Source organism: Zootoca vivipara, chromosome 4 (genome assembly GCF_965207765.1).
Source record: "Zootoca vivipara chromosome 4, rZooViv2.hap1.1, whole genome shotgun sequence".
Classification (NCBI taxonomy): Eukaryota; Metazoa; Chordata; class Lepidosauria; order Squamata; family Lacertidae; genus Zootoca; species Zootoca vivipara.
Window position 1 is genome coordinate 3,071,164 of NC_142587.1, and position 13,939 is coordinate 3,085,102.

The following is a 13,939-nucleotide window of genomic DNA, read 5'->3' on the forward strand; positions in this document are numbered from 1 at the left end:
CTTTAAGCCCTCGGGACGCTCTACCCGAGGTTCTCGCGGGGAATCTGCGCGCCCCGCGGAATTCCCCCCCCCCCCCCGCGATGCCGGGGACTGCGGAGCTTGCAGTCCCTGCGTCTTCTTTCTCCAGCACGGCAGACCGGAAGTCTCATTGCCTCTTACTTTTTAGGAGGAAAAGAGTGCGTCAGGGACCCCTGACCATTAGGTCCAGTCGTGACCGACTCTGGGGTTGCGCGCTCATCTCGCTTTACTGGCCAAGGGAGCTGGCGTACAGCTTCCAGGTCATGCGGCCAGCATGACAAAGCCGCTTCTGGCAAACCAGAGCAGCACACGAAAACGCCATTTACCTTCCTGCTGGAGAGGTACCTATTTATCTACTTGTACTTTGATGTGCTTTTGAACTGCTAGGTTGGCAGGAGCTGGGACCAAGCAACTGGAGCTCATCCCGTCACGGGGATTCGAACCGCTGACTTTCTGATCAGCAAGCCCTAGGCCCTCTGTGCTGTCATATGACCACCAACCATGAACGTCAGCTGCAATGTTGCTGTCTTCCATTCAGCAGCCTCACAGCCCATGGGTAAAAACTGTTCTTTAACCTGTTGGTGGGGCTTATCATGCTTTTATATCTCCTGCCCAAGGGCAGGAGATTAAAAAGGTGCTGGCCAGGGTGTGAGCCATCCCTGAGAATGTTCCTCGTTCTTCTGAGGCAACGGTCTCCCGCGATAACATCTAGCGGACTCAGGGGACAGCCCAGAGAGCAGGGTGGTTGGGAAGCAGACCCTTCCTAGGAGAAAGATTGGGAGCAGGGAAGCGAGAGACAAAACTATTAACACTCCAAGCAGCTTTCTCCCTTATGAAACTTGGAGGGGAACTGGGGGCAGAATCCTGAATATTTAGAGATTTATGTGCATGCATGCATGTTGTTGTTGTTTGTTTGTTTGTTGTTGTTAAATTGAATTATATGTAATTTAGCTCTTCATTGTCTTTGCTGCTAAAGCGTCTTGCAGGAGGCAAAAGTGGTGGCAGGTGGAGGAGAGAAGAGAAGAGCGGATTATCTGTTCAGCATCTTGATAGGCTTTCACTTATTTACAAGGTTGCTTTACAGGCACAGCAGTTTAATTAAATTAATATTCTGACTTATTTACAGTAAGCATTATGAATACATGATTACTTTCTCTCTCTTTTTCAATGCTGAATTTCTAATCAGCTCACATGTTCATAATTAAAGTATGGCACTAAAATACCAATTTTTGATGAGAGAAAATACAGGAAAACATACTTTGTTTTTTTTCCCTACCTCTTTAATCTTTCATAATTTCCCCTTTATGTTTTGAATATATTACACTGTGCAGGATCTTTGGGAAGCGGGAAAATTCTGTTCTAGATTGGAAGCGTATTTGCTATATGACATTCTAGAGGAAATTCAACTTTTAAAATTTGCATCATATCATTACATGCCCCAGAAATCTGCCACTCAGTTGCAAATCTAAGAGGGAGAAGAGACTTCTCTAAAAACTCTAAAGTAATCCCTATTGAATGTAACAGAAGTAGATGGGTCCAGATTTTGCCTTGGCTCATGAGAGGTCACCACAAGCACCTGCCTGTCCTATCCGTGAGGCAGAGAGAGGCAGCTGCCTCGGGAGGCAAATTCTTAGGGGTGGCTAAAAAGTTGTGCCATGTGGTCTGCCCTGCGGCCCCTAAACTAGATTGCTGCCCTAGCATGGCTGGTGCACCAAGGAGGTGACTGAGGCAACCTGCCTTGGGCAGCATGCTCTTTCCACCCCACCAGGGTGTGGGTCCAGATCTGTGGTGAAGGGGAAGCTTTGGTTGGAAGTCTTCCATCAGGCACCCAAGTGTCTTGGGTCTGACATGCACGGTTGCAGAGATGCAGAAAGCCCCACCATTAATGTCAGCCGAGAACAGTGCTTTTTTCATTCACGTGTGTGTTTAGGGGTACTCTCATTTTCCTACTCATATTGAAATACGTACCCTTGCATATGCGTCCCCCTGCTTCCCCCCAGAAAAACAAGTACTGGCTGAGAGCATTTTCAACTTGATGCTCTTCCTCTCCATATCTCAGTGCACTTCTGCTCCTCATATATGTGCAGCCAAATAAAATAGTCTGAAGATGCCAAGTAATTTTTCATTACAGATATTACAAACATAATTCTAATATGTGCATATATATATATTTGGTGAGGATCTATGCCATCATCCACCCTCCTGTGCTTTGTGGGCAGAAAGGTTTGAAAGGAAATGCTTGTTGCTAGCAAATGTAAAATAAAAATAAATCTATTATATTGGTCTCACTTTAGCTTTTGGAAGCTGGAATCTTGCCATTTCATACACACCCAAAAGCTGCTTTACTGTGAAATGGCAAAATTCCACAATAAATCAAATTCACAAATACGAACAAAGCAGAAAGAGATGCTTTTTTCACAGCAAAAGCATAGAATTGATTTTGTGATATCAAACCAAACTATATACACTTCTCCATTTGGGGGAAAGGAATAAACCCAAACTACAATATTACTGGGCCTGCTTATACATTAGACTTTTTCATGCATGTGCCCTAGGTGAAATTCTATGAAGCAGTTTATTGGTGGGGCAGAGGGAGGGATGTAAAGTACTTTGGTACTTTGGCAGTCGAATGGCTTGGCTCCCGAACAAATCAGCTGCCGAATTCTGCAAACCCAGGAGTGTTCCAGTTTGTGAACATTTTTCGGAGCTGAACGTCCGACGTGGCTTCCGATTGAATGCAGGAAGCTCTTGAAGCCAATCGGAAACCGTGCCTTAGTTTTCAAACCGCTTCGGGAGTCGAACAGACTCCCAGGACAGATTAAGTTCGAGAACCAAGGTACCACTGTATTTGCCTCTAAATTTCATCTTAAATTGCATTTAAACTTCTGGAATCATTTGGGTAGACTTTTCCTGGGAAAATGACATGCATATATTTCCTGGAAAAGTGACAGACAAATAATCACGAAAGTGATTATTTCAATAGTTTCCCATCATATCTATCTTTCTATTGTGTTTTGTGCTCAGCCCTCTCCCCAGATTGAAGTTTCAGCCTCCCTGGTCACTGGAGGCATCTTCAAAATCAGACTTCTCCTGGGGTCCCTATAACCCACTAGGACCTGGGTGGGACTCCTCGGATTTCCTGATCACCTGCCCACCCTAAGCAAGGGGCTTAGGACAGGATCCACCTCTGGAGGTCAATTGACAGCTTCTCCTGGCCTTGAGGGGTGGAGGAAGGCTCAGACCAGGGCTTTTTCCAGCAGGAACTTGCCAGAACTCAGTTCCGGCGCTTCTCAAGTGGGTGCCATTGCCATGCTAAGAGAAAGAGGGAGGCATTCATGGTGAGTTCCAGCACCTCTTTTTCTAGAAAAATAGCACTGGCTCCTACCAGAGGCTTTATCACAGGAGACCAGGGCCCTGCAGGATTTGACATCTTTCCGCAGGGCCTGCAAAATGGAGCTGTTCTGCCTGGCCTTTGGGCTGGACTCAGTCTGACCCCTATGTTTTCCTCCCTATGGTTTTGATTTGGGCTTTTTAAAAATGAGGCTGCATTTTTAAAAATTTTAATTTAACTTTTATTTTAATTGTTTTTTCCCTATTATGTCTTATTGTAATTTTACTGTGTCAGCCGCCCTGAGCCCGGTTTTGATTGGGGAGGGCAGGGTATAAATAAAAATTTATTATAATATTATTATTATTATTTATGGCTAGAATAGCCAAATGTACATTATCTCACTTGGCGAAAATATGTGAGAATATTGTATGTGACGTCACCTTTCTGTAGATTAAAGATGTGGCTTGAGAATTAGTGAACTGTGAAGTGTAGGTGGATTCCCACGAGGCAAGACACAGCGATAACAGCAGGAACCTTTATTGAACTAACTGAACTGGACAACAAGGGCAAAGCCACTGCTTATATGCATTTCTGAAGGTCTGGGCCACTCCCACTCCCAACGTGATTGGCTGTCTAAACTTCCAAACTGCGAATCATGACTCATAGTTTAAGGGCCAATGGCAGAGGCCCAAATCCTGAAATGTTCTGTGATTGGGTATTCATGTATCGAATCAGAACACAGGAGCTCAGAATCCTTAGTCCAGACTCAAGCTCAGGCAAACACAGACCACTGAATACATAACCAACTAGGTATGTTCTACCTATGGGTAGAATCCACTGGCCGTGTCAGATTAAGGGCACTAAATTCCAACCATTTACATGATTAGGTGCCATATCTAACAGACACTTTGATCCCCTAGTATAGAACTTCTCAGCTTTTCAGAGAGTAAAGTAAGTCAATATTCCTCCTATTATTAATAACAGCATTCACAGAAACAGAATTTGAAATCATATCAAGGCATTGACAGAAATTAACAAAAGCAAAAAGAATTCAGAGTTTTGTCAAATGCAGCTTCTCAATTACTATATTGTACTGAGTTACAGCTTTCACAAGTCAAACCACTGAACGGCCTCAGAAATAGCTTTTACTGAAGACTGGAGAGGCAGCCGTCAAAACATGTTGTGTCTTCCTTGTAACAGAGAATTCATTGCAATTGAATATTATGTATTCTAATCTAGTTCACTTGAGAACTGTTCCACATAGAGGTCTTTGACTTATGATAGGAATATCTGCTCTTAAATTTATTTAATTCTGGTTTGAAAAATGACACCAAGGTTCTCATTATTGCAACTTTTAAAACTATTTCTGCAGCACTGGATGACACCTTTTAACCAGGGTATTGGCTTTCTTTCAGCTTTCATTGATGGGGATTTTACCATATGCTGGAAACATTCCAGTTAGCGGCCACACACTTACCGCCTGTCATGATCCATGATGGGTCTCAGAGAATAAATTAATTTTCTGACATAAGAGGCCAGCCACTTTGATATGATCAGCTGCTGACACTGATTGGCAGATGGGAAACAGATGCTTTGGCAGACTCAAAATGTAACATTTACTGAATAAAGTGAGTGATAAAAAAATCTTTTAAATATTGAATGAAGGAAAAAGAACTTGATTAAAACTTGCTGTGCCAAAACCCACTAACTATATGCAGTGCTTTTTTTTCTGGCAGTGTTGTTGTTGTTGTTTAGTCGTTTAGTCGTGTCCGACTCTTCGTGACCCCATGGACCATAGCACGCCAGGCACTCCTGTCTTGCACTGCCTCCCGTAGTTTGGTCAAACTCATGTTCGTAGCTTCGAGAACACTGTCCAACCATCTTGTCCTCTGTCGTCCCCTTCTCCTAGTGCCCTCAATCTTTCCCAACATCAGGGTCTTTTCCAAGGATTCTTCTCTTCTCATGAGGTGGCCAAAGTATTGGAGCCTCAGCTTCACGATCTGTCCTTCCAGGGAGCACTCAGGGCTGATTTCCTTAAGAATTGATAGGTTTGATCTTCTAGCAGTCCATGGGACTCTCAAGAGTCTCCTCCAGCACCATAATTCAAAAGCATCAATTCTTCGGCGATCAGCCTTCTTTATGGTCCAGCTCTCACTTCCATACATCACTACTGGGAAAACCATAGCTTTAACTATACGGACCTTTGTCGGCAAGGTGATGTCTCTGCTTTTTAAGATGCTGTCTAGGTTTGTCATTGCTTTTCTCTCAAGAAGCAGGCGTCTTTTAATTTCGTGACTGCTGTCACCATCTGCAGTGATTTTCTGGCAGTACCAGCACCATTTTTCCCAGGGGGAAAAAAAATCACTGATGACCCACAAAAGCGATGTCCCTTTGCTGCTGGAGAGCAGCAACTCCTCCTCTGTTTCCTCCCCAGAAGCAGCCTTAGCGCAAGAGATGGCAGATCCTGCAGAGCTTCACCTCCCACCGTGCTCCGTGGGCTCCCTCGCTGCCTTTTTTGGAAGGGAGCAGATTATTGTTTCCAGCCCCAGGAAGAGCCAGTTGGTTGGTGGTAGGCTTTGACATGTGTGTAAGACGGCTTCTCCCACCCCCCGGAACTGTAGCTGCCTCTCCCCCAACTCATTCCACTGCCCCCCCCCCAAAGCAAAGCCTGGTTCATTTGAGGAGACCCCTCTGTCACTGAGTTGAGGGGGAGACAGAGTCCTAGTTCCTCCCTCCTTTCAAAGACTAAATCTATTTCTCTGCTCTGTCTTCAAAATTGTGGGTAATCATATAGTATCGGAAGCTGAAGAGGCAACAGGGCTTAGTAAGTGGGGAGAGACTGTGGCAGAGAGAAGTCCAGAATCGGAGGCAGAAGTTGAAGCAGGAGAGGAGGGAGGCCAAGAGGGAGAGATGTCAAGCTAATGAAGAGTCATGGGTGTCTCCTCCTCCTGCTGTGACAAGCTCCCCTCCTTGCATCTCCCAGGGGGCTGAAATAAGGGGAGCAGCAAAAACCTGCATGCAGGCACAGTTTCCGATTGCTTAGGAGAAAGCTCTGGAGACGGCAGTGTGGAGGTGGAGACTATCAGTCTCTGATTTCCATGGCTTTTCAGCCAAGTCTATGATGATCGTGTTTTTGCTAATAAAGACTTAACTCCAATTTTGAACGGTATGATTACTGACTGGCATGCTCCTGTGACCGTAGGTGTGCGTTTCTCTCCATGCACAGGCCTTTACCAGAAACATGCTTGCACCTGAGTTTCTGGGAGTGCCCAGGGAGAGAGTCACCCAACAAAGGCCATGACTGTAAGTGGATATGAAAACAGACAGGAAGAAATGGAAATAACACCTTTCTTCCTCATTCACCACTTGCCCTCTTCCAGCTTCCTGACCTCCAAAGTTTGTTGAATTCCAGCCATCCAATGCAATATTTTTTCAGCCAGCAGACATGCCGTTGCAAATACCTGGTGGTTTAGAAGAGTTCTTCTAAGAAGAAAAGTGCATGGTGCAGCCAAAATTAAGCACATTCCATTCTCATTTGTGGGAGAGATTTAAGCATACAGAATTTTAAAGAGCCAGGTTAAAGAATGTTCTTGCTTTTCCAGAAGTGAAAGATGGATAACAGAGAACAACATTGTGATATACAAATGTTTAATATACAAAAGTGGGAATGATGGTGGATGTACATTTGCAGAGATATTGCATAGGTTTCAATGAATGTCTGAATTTGGATCAATGTCAGTATTCACATGTCAATGTTGATAATCTCAGACAAACTTTGTGAATGTTTGAAAACTCAAATACAGCCTTGAATACTGACAGTCACCTAAATGTCAGCATCCACATGTATAGATCCCAAAAAATAAGGAGATAGGCGCCTCTGCAGGTATACTTATAAAATCAGTTTGACTTGTTAACAGTTACATATGAGTGCCAACATTTGCAACATTTGGGGCATTCTCCAAAAAACCCCACAATGTGAACTGTTTCAATCTTGACTCTCAGGTACCTACCTACCTTTTATGGACATTCTACATATCATTGTAAGCAATATGCATTTGCATTAGAAAGAAGGTGACCAGAGAATGCATTAAGTGTTGTCAACCACTTATGGGAGGAGGAGGTCAGATAACAAATTCAAAGAGGCAGGTGAGTTTCATTTGATACAAGGTGGCAGGTAGTGCTGAGAGCATCCACAAACATCTCTTTCCACACGGAAACTTTCTTCCTTTCTTTGGGGGAGGTTTGTTCCCTTGCTTGGAATCTTCCAGGGTCCACATCTGAGTGGCAGGCCGGCCAGAGAGTTAAGTGGATAGAGCAATGGATGGGACTCTTTCCTTTGTACAATAAGAAACATTCATCTTTGTACCAGAGGCTAGATGCCAAAGTCAGGTGTTTCCAGACTCAAACTTATACATCTTCAACCAGGCAAGCAGGAGGCATTATTAAAGTTCAATGGCGCATTCTGGTCAGGCAGAAGCATCTGAGAAGGTGAAAAGGGGCCTGCAAAGAGTCTGGCCTGGGGAGTGCTTAGGGCCAGACAGAACAGCCCAGAGGGCCACATGGAGGCCCCCCCATCTCTGGTTTAAGACTGCAACAATTCCATGTTGTGGTTGAGATTGGATTCAGGATTTTTCAACTCATCCAGGTCTCATGCAGCCAATATAACGGCAGCAAAGATATTCTACTGGACTAATTTCATTGCCAAGCAAACAGCAATCCATGAAACTGAATGTTTAAGACTGCCTGTCACCATCACTTCTAGAATTCAGGATGGGGGGTGGGGTGGGCAGAGAGAAAAATATCCAACATTTGCTCATACATTATTATGCAAAAATAGAGTAGGGACAGAAGCTTTAGAATATTGTAGAATGTATATTGTGCCACAGCATCATAGGACTACTTGATGGCATTTCTCAGAAAAAAATGTTTTCATCTGTTTCCTTGGGATTTCTGGGGTACCAATAAATATTAAATAAGTTATTTTCTGATTTTGTTCCCCTTCTCTGCCTCACTAGGTCTATATAGTGCCTCCTTCTCTATTTTTGTGTGTCTTTTAATAACTTTTTTTTTTCTTTCCAAAAAGCTTCCTTTGTAATGCAAATGGATTCCACTACAAAAACCACCTCTTTCTATATTCTCAAAGTCATCTTGTCATTTCATATACTGTCGTTTATGGACAGATTCACCCATGTGAATACATCCTGTCCTGTTTTTGTAGCCAGAGTTTCTGAGAGAAACACACACACACAGAGAGAGAGAGATCATAAGAAAGAAAACTACTGCTCCATTTTGATAATCGAGTGTCTCCACGGAGTCCATAGCTGCCAAGTTATCCCTTTTTTTCAGGGAAATTCCATTATGCTGAATAGGCTTCCTCGCGAGAAAATAATAATAATAATAATAATAATAATAATAATAATAATAATAATAATAATTTATTATTTATACCCCGCCCATCTGGCCGGGTTCCCCCAGCCACTCTGGGCGGCTTCCAAAAAAACAGAAATTCTAAAATACAGAAATCCATCAAACATTAAAAGCTTCCCTAAACAGGGCTGCCTTGAGATGCCTTCTAAAGGTCTGGTAATTGTTCTCTTTGACCTCTAGGGAAAAGGGAAAACTTGGCAGCTATGACGGAGTCTTGTGCAAGAATGTTCCCCTCCCCTCCAAAAAAATATCTCTCACACACAAATACACAACACAAACTTGGTTGTCCCCTGTAGTTGTATCTTTTAAATGTAGAATTTTGCTTTCTTTTTTTTTGAGAGAAAAGAACATTTTATCATAAGCTTCACTAACATGTCTCAAAAAAATCCTGAAAATGAGAATGGAATGAGCATTGCTGGTGTCTACTTTAAGTAAGCATACACATAAAAGAACAGCCTTACTAATTTGGAAAAAAGTTCCATTTACTTCAGAAACCTGCCTGCAGTAGTCAGTTGCCTCTGGAAAGTACACAAGCAGGAGAAGAAGCAAGTGTGCATCTGCTTTTATTGGAACAAGGCATAGAATACTCCTTCTGAACACAGGCGTTCCATTTAAATATTGTGGCTTTGAATGCAATTGTGTGTGGGCATAGACTAAGATTTTGTGTCTAATCCACTAAAAGCCATCACCAGATCCTGTGAGAGGGAGTTATCAGTAATTTGTTGTGTGAATAAGCCCAACTTCAGCACCATTGGCTGACACCACTGGTTACAACCCACTGGATCTAGAACTCTACCATCTGACAGTAAGAGCTGTTCGGCAGTGGAATTTGCGGCCAAGGAGTGTGGTGGAGTCTCCTTCTTTGGAGGTCTTTAAGCGGAGGCTTGACAGCCATCTGTCAGGAATGCTTTGATGGTGTTTCCTGCTTGGCAGGGGGTTGGACTGGATGGCCCTTGTGGCCCCTCCAACTATGATTCTATGGTAGCAAGGGAGCTGCAGTGATCCTAAAAACTATGGTTGCCATTCACATCAGATTTCAACACATTCTCTCTCTCTCTCTCTCTCTCTCTCTCTCTCTCTCTCTCTCTGCATCTTTATTCCTTCTAGCAAATTTGTACCACCACTATATTTATTTAGATTAAGATTTTCTCATACCTCACTTCCCCCCTCCCCTCAAAGCAGAAACAGAATCCAACAAACAGAATTAAAACAAGAATCCACATCATCATTATTTTTAAAACACACACACACATATAACAAACAACATAGGGGGGGGGAGAAAGTTGGTCAATATATAAAAGTAAAGATAAAGGGACCCCTGACCATTAGGTCCAGTCGTGACTGACTCTGAGGTTGTGGTGCTCATCTCACTTTCCTGGCCGAGGGAGCCGGTGTACAGCTTCTGGGTCATGTGGCCAGCATGACTAAGCCGCTTCTGGCAAACGCCGTTTGCCTTCCCGCTGGAGCGGTACCTATTTATCTACTTGCACTTTGACGTGCTTTCAAACTGCTAGGTTGACAAGAGCTAGGACCAAGCAACGGGAGCTCACCCCGTCGCGGGGATTTGAACCATCGACCTTCTGATTGGCAGGCCTTAGGCTCAGTGGTTTAACCCACAGCGCCACCCGCGTCCCAATATATAATACTTAGCACTTAACCAGCAACAGGATCAAAAGTTCACTGCAAGGGAAAAGTCTTCAATCATTCCAGGAACAACTAGTTCATCCGCAGAAAAGGCTCTCTCATGATACCTCATTAATCTCCACTTGTTGCTGGCATCTGTCTGTCTCAACAATGGAGTGTGTCTCCAGGGTGAAGTCAAGCCACAGCACTGAATTGACCTCCTAGGGGTGCAAGTCTTGGCAGTATGTCTGGAGGTCTTGGGCTACCCAGATGACACAACCCCCACCCCCTGGCCTCGCTGATGTGGTCCAAAGGAAAGCAGAGCAAATATTGCCCCCAAAGTTTCTCCAAAGCTGGCTTTAATTTTGGAATTAGAGCTCTTATGGTTTGCTTTATATTCTTAATCACTATATTCCTAATCACTATATTCTTGATTGATTGATTACATTTGCATGTCACCTTTCATCTGAGGATCACAGGGTGGTTCATAACATATAGGCAGAACTCAGCCCCTGTCACAGCTTCCAAGCCAGCATCAGCAGGGCTGCACAGGGCTCAGCAGCAGCAGCAAAAAAAGAAAAAAGCCTAACAGGGTGCAGTCAACTTAATTTTAGCATGTTTGGATACCTTGGAGGCAGGTACCAGCTCAGCTTCGCAGGAAGTGCCAGCTGTGGGTGTCAATAGGGTAGTTTGTCTCACAGTTCAGAGCTGGTGAGGTCAAGTCATCTGCCATGAAGGCATTGTGGTTGGTGGGTTCAACTGTATAGGCCAGGGGGAGTCCATGTGACAGATGTCAGCAATAACCTCTTCCTACTGACCTGCAGAGAGGGTGCAAGAGCACCTCTTGGGGTGGGCAAAGGGATTCATCCCCTTTCAGTCACAGTTTAGGTGTGGGAAAAGAAATAGTTTGGTTTAACCTGGTGATGTACTTTAGGTGATGGGTCGGCCCCAAGGCTCACTTCTCGGACTCTGTGGTTCAGAGGGTGAGATAGGAGCCTCCTTTGAGTCCAAATTCCCTCATCCACCTGGGGTTCTGCGGTCTGGGGGGTGGGGTGGATTAAGGACTCCCTTCTTACCTTCAAGATGTGACCTGGGAATCGGGGAGGGAAACACAGCCGGATGGATGAAGTAGAAATAAATTATTATTACTACTACTACTACTACTGTAAAGTGTTGATGATTTTTTTTCCTTTGTTTTTTATTAAAGAACAGCAACAAAGGTGGTGGTTGTGTTTTTTTAAGCTCCATTTGAAGACATTTCTACTACCCATGATTCTTGCCTCTGAAGCCCACCTGCCTAATGAAGTAACCTTCCCTGATATCTGCTGGGATGCTGCACCCCATGAAAGTCACCTGACAGGTCTATATTTATAGATGGTTTTGTTCTTTAAAAAACAGAAATGAGAATTTAATGTATTTTTAAAGATTTCTGTAAGTGTTGTACAATATATAAATGTGTGATATGTGTATATTGATATTGTGGGTTTTATTTTAATGGAATTACATCATTATTTATTAAGAGAGCTAAAACGACACAAATGAATGCATTTATTGGTGGCAAATGTCTTGGAAAGGCCTGCCAGAAACTGAATACACAGGGGACATAAGAATTCATGGAGCTCAAATGAATGGCATTGCTGTTGCCCTAGTTATTCTTTGCTGCTTTGTTTTACCAAGTGTGTGAGAGAAACTATGGGGAAATGTGCAACAGAGGGAACAATCAGGACAGGGGGAGGAGGCAATGGTAGTTTTGCCAGTAATTTTTACTTTGGTGCCTTCTGTTGCTGAAGAGAAGCCGTATGTACAGAACTGCTCACTTTCTCTACCTCTAGAACAGCAAGATTTGCAATGAAAATGTATACTAAAATGATGCATTGCACTACTCCATTAGACTGCCTGATTTTTATAGATTTCAAGAGAAGAGCTGGATTTTCCTTGATTTGTTCTCATCTGTAAACCAAAACAATTAAGAAAAATCTGAGAGAAATTTTGAAGTGAAAGACACACTTTTAAAATGTATTAAGATATTGCAAATGCCATCTATATTATTGTGTTTATAAAGTCATTCAAAAGCTTCATTCAGGCCCAATTTAGATGTGTGTATTTCTAAATGGCCTTTTCTACAATAAAATACACAAGCAACTGGGGTTTTTTTCTGAGCGCTGTAGATAATTAATCTCATTTTCCCTGTGCTTCAGTTTGTGTCCTGTTAGTTTTATTATTCAAACTTTCGACTCACAAATCTAATTTGAAGCCTCTTTAACTGACCTATGTGGTGATGTGTTTCATCTGCATGTGAAGCTTAGCAGTGAGCAATAAGGCCAGCATACTAATTTGCTCCTTGGTGGATGCAACTTTTGATGTACAAACATCACTTGTGCTCAACACTTCTGCACTACAGGAAGTGTCCAACCCCCTCCCCCAAACAAACTCCAGAAGAGATGGATAGATAGGAGAGTGACGTGTGAGGGAGGTGGCGGCGATAAACAGGGCCAGTTAGAATAGCCCTGGTCTAGATGGTGCCACAGAGGGAAACCATTGCAGTAGGAGGACACCACCTTTCTTTGGAACAACAATTAAGGATGCCGTGGGATGGTCAGGAAGCAAGGGCACCCAGTATGGCTGCCCAATGATTTGTGAAAGGATAGGAAGGGCTTAACCAAAACCCCACAAAAAGGAAGTTTCATGCAACTGGAAAAGCTCATCCATGAGAATTTGCCTCCTTTTTGATGATTTTATTTTATTTTATTTTATTTTTTTAAAATTCCCCCTCCCTCCCTCCCCTCTGGGCCCTCCCTCCCGTCCCCAACGACTTCTCAGCCGTTCTTGAGTTTTTCCCTTTTGATTCCATATATAATCTCTGCATACTGATTTTCTAATTCATCTTCATATTGTTTATTTGTATCATACCTAAATGGTATTGTAAAAATCTTTAATTAATAATTGATTAATAATTAATTGATTACAGAACTTTTAAATATCTGATATGAGGATTGGTTTTTCTATTATATCTTTTATATAATTAAGGAATGGCTTCCAATTGTTATTTGTATTTTCTGATTTAATCCCCTTAATTTGATGATTTTAAATGTCATTTATTTTCTCATTAACGGATAGAGAATTGTGAACCGCCCTGAGACCTGCAGGTGTCAGGAGTCTGGGCAGGAGTCAGGCTCTGGGGCCTGTAGTGCTTTGCAGGACTCGGGCCTGCCTCAGCTTGTGCTGGAGAAGCAAGGAGTGGCCACTCAGGTGAGGCCACTTCATAACTCAATGCACCTGGTGGCAAGAGCTGGGAAGGATAAAAGCTCAGCATTTCCCTTCAGCTCTTTGCCACAGCAACGTGATCCCTGCCCTGTTGCATCTGGTCTCTTGCTCCTTGGACCCTTGCCTTGCCGACGCCTTGCTCCTTGACCATTGGACCTTCGCCTTGCCGACACCTTGCTCCTCGACTCCCAGACTCCTTTGCCTCCACCTTGCTCCTTGCTCCTCGGGCCTTCGCCTCCGTGATGCCCTGCTTCCCAACCTTCGGTTCCTTGACCC

General features: G+C 43.5%; 1 long non-coding RNA gene across 1 annotated transcript in view; it reads left to right on the forward strand.

Annotated features, from left to right (window-relative positions):
• Positions 1–13,283, forward strand: part of LOC148685830 (uncharacterized) — a 32,917-nt gene extending 19,634 nt beyond the window's left edge. The window contains exons 3-6 of the long non-coding RNA XR_015949438.1: positions 4,765–4,977; positions 5,678–5,918; positions 6,576–6,652; positions 11,607–13,283. This is a non-coding gene — a long non-coding RNA (uncharacterized LOC148685830). The remainder of the gene's footprint in view (positions 1–4,764; positions 4,978–5,677; positions 5,919–6,575; positions 6,653–11,606) is intronic.
• Positions 13,284–13,939: the final 656 nt, after the last annotated feature.